The sequence below is a fragment of the Triticum dicoccoides genome, chromosome 2A (genome assembly GCF_002162155.2).
Source record: "Triticum dicoccoides isolate Atlit2015 ecotype Zavitan chromosome 2A, WEW_v2.0, whole genome shotgun sequence".
Lineage (NCBI taxonomy): Eukaryota > Viridiplantae > Streptophyta > Magnoliopsida > Poales > Poaceae > Triticum > Triticum dicoccoides.
This window is the reverse complement of record NC_041382.1, coordinates 578,091,814-578,095,298: the sequence shown is the minus strand read 5'-3', so window position 1 is coordinate 578,095,298 and position 3,485 is coordinate 578,091,814.

The window sequence follows — 3,485 nt, the reverse complement described above, 5'->3', positions numbered from 1 at the left end:
ACGTGCCTTCACGAAGCGTTTCCACAGCGTCATCTTTGCAAGAAGGGGTGCGGAAATGGGGGTCGGGATTCGTGGATTCGGAGGTTGCCGGCCCTGGAGCAGACGAGCCGGTGAAGCTTAAGGAGGGAGACTTAAATAGACCCAGATATTTTCATCGCAAACGGTTCCCAGAAAACAATTGTGTGTGATGTTGTAGATATTTTTTATTAGCTGTGAAAGATGAATTTGGAGTACAGTGGCAACGGATGGTGTTTTAAATGTAGGAGAAATTTTGTAGTACTAATACATCTGTCATGTCAAATTTTGGAAAATTTCAGGGGTCATTTGACCTTTTAAGACATTTAACTGATTTTCTAGCCATTTAATGACCGCAATTGAAATTTGAACTACATGTGCATGCAAGAGCTAACCATAACGGTTTGAAAACTCATATTTTGTGTAATTGTGTGTGATTTAATTCCATGTGCAATAAATTGGAAGGAACTTTCAAACATATTGGTCTAACGGCTATGATACAATTAAGCATGCAGTGACATGGCATTTTAATTCCAAAAAAATTAAAAAATCAGAAACACATGAAACCTTGGTTGATCTAATGTCATGACACTAAGATGATGTGGAAAAAATTCGGCATGTTTGACGAAAGTTTGGACACACACCCCTCACAAATCGGAGCAACTCACCAGAAGGCTCGTGGTTCCGAGAGGGAACAATGCATGTTTGATGACGAATGGGAGATAGCTTCCTCTTACAGCCTTCAATTCTTTTCTATGTTTAATGTGCACTACTACAAGTGTAATGTGAAATTTTGGAAAATTCTAGGGGTCATTTGATCTTTTAAAGACATTTAAGTGATTTTCTAGCCATTTAATTCAAATTTGAACTACATCTACATGCAACGCCTAACCATAACGGTTTGACAAATCATATTTGTGTACTTGTGTGCGAGTTAATTCCATGTGCAGTAAATTAGAAGGAATTTTCAAACATATTTGTCTCACGACATGGACACATGCATATGTATGCATGGAGTGACATGGCATTTTAATTCCAAAAAATTAAAAATATCATAAACACATTAAACCTTGGTTGATGTAATGTCATGCCACCAAGATGATGTGGTAAAAAATTGGCATGTTTGACGAAAGTTTGGACACACACCCCTAACAAACCGGAGCAACTCACTAGAAGCCTCGTGGTTCCGAAAGGGAACAATGCATGTTTGATGACGAACGGGAGATAGCTTCCTCTTACAGCCTTCAATTTTTTTCTATGTCTAACGTGCACTACTACAACTGTAATGTGAATTTTTTAAAAATTCTAGGGTCATTTGACCTTTTAAAGACATTTAAGTGATTTTCTAGCCATTTAATGACCGTAATTCAAATTTGAACTACAACTACATGCAATGCCTAACCAAAACAGTTTGAAAATCTTATCTATGTACTTGTGTGCAAGTTAATTCCATGTGCAGTAAATTAGAAGGAAATTTTCAAACATATTGGTCTCACGACATGGACACATGCATGCCTACGTATGCATGGAGTGACATGGCATTTTAATTCCAAAAAATAAAAAAATGATCAGAAAAACATGAAACCTTGGTTGATGTAATGTCATACCACAAAAATGATGTGGTAAAGAAATTGGCATGTTTGACGAAAGTTTGGACACACACCCCTCACAAACCGGAGCAACTCACTAGAAGGCTCGTGGTTCCGAGAGGGAACAATGCATGTTTGATGACGAACGGGAGATAGCTTCCTCTTACGGCCTTGAATTTTTTTCTACATCTAACGTGCATTAATACAATTGTAATGTGAAATTTTTGAAAATCCTAGGGGTCATTTGACCTTTTAAAGACATTTAAGTGATTTTCTAGCCATTTAATGACCGTAATTCAAATTTGAACTACATCTACATGCAATGCCTAACCAGAGCGGTTTGAAAAATCATATCTGTGTACTTTTGTGCATGTTAATTCCATGTGCAGTAAATAAGAAGGAATTTCCAAACATATTGGTCTCACGACATGGACACATGCATACGTATGCATGGAGTGACATGGCATTTTAATTCCAAAGAATTAAAAAATGATCAGAAAAACATGAAACCTTGGTTGATTTAATGTCATGCCACCAAGATGATGTGGTAAAAAATTGGCCTGTTTGACAAAAGTTTGGACATACACCCCACAAACTGGAGCAACTCACTAGATGGTTTGTGGTTCCGAAAGGGAACAATGCATGTTTGATGACGAACGGGAGATAGCTTCCTCTTACGGCCTTCAATTTTTTTCTACATCTAACGTGCACTAATACAACTATCATGTGAAATTTTTGAAAATTTCAGGGGTAATTTGACCTTTTAAAGACATTTAAGTGATTTTCTAGCCATTTAATGACCGTGCAACGCCTAACCATAACGGTTTGAAAAAACATATTTTTGTGTACTTGTGTGCGAGTTAACTCCATGTGAAGTACATTGAAGGAATTTTCAAACATATTGGTCTCAAGGCATGGGCACACATGCATGGAGTTCCATGGCATTTTAATTCCAAAAAATTAAAAAATATTTAGAAAAACATGAAACCTTGCTTGATTTAATGTCATGCCACCAAGTTGATGTGGTAAAAAAATTGGCCTGTTTGATGAAAGTTTGGACACACACCACTCACAAACCGGAACAACTCACTAGAAGGTTCGTGGTTCTGAGAGGGAACAATGCATGCTTGATGACGAATGGGAGATAGCTTCCTCTTACGGCCTTCAATTTTTTTCTACGTCTAACGTGCACTAATACAGCTGTCATTTCAAATTTTTGAAAATTTCAGGGGTCATTTGACCTTTTAAAGACATTTAAGTGATTTTCTAGCCATTTGATGACCATAATTCAAATTTGAACTACATCTACATGCAACGCCTAACCATAACGGTTTGAAAAAATATATTTTTGTGTAGTTGTGTGCGAGTTAATTCCATGTGCAGTAAATTAGAAGGAATTTTCAAACATGTTGGTCTCAAGGCATGGGCACACATGCATGGAGTGCCATGGCATTTTAATTCCAAAAAATTAAAAAAAATGATCAGAAACACATGAAACCTTGCTTGATTTAATGTCATACCACCAAGATGATGTGGTAAAAAAATTGGCATGTTTGATGAAAGTTTGGACACACACCCCTCACAAACTGATAAGCTCCAGCGTGCCACCGACGAGGAGTTCCGGCGGGCGCCCAACGAAATGGAAAGATCGGCCGCGCTCGTCTGCCAGCAAGAGGCAGATCGGTACGTCAAGCGCTGCGAGGCGGAGGAGGCGGAGTACTGCCTCTGCACCGGGAAGACGTCGCGCACCAGGGAGCTGCTAGCGAGGGGCTGCCGAAATACTGGCCCCAGGAGGGATTATTAGTTTTAGTATTGTTCGTTTTCAATTTTATGCATTGTACCTAGTAGTTAAGTATCATCACGTATTTGTGATGATATTAT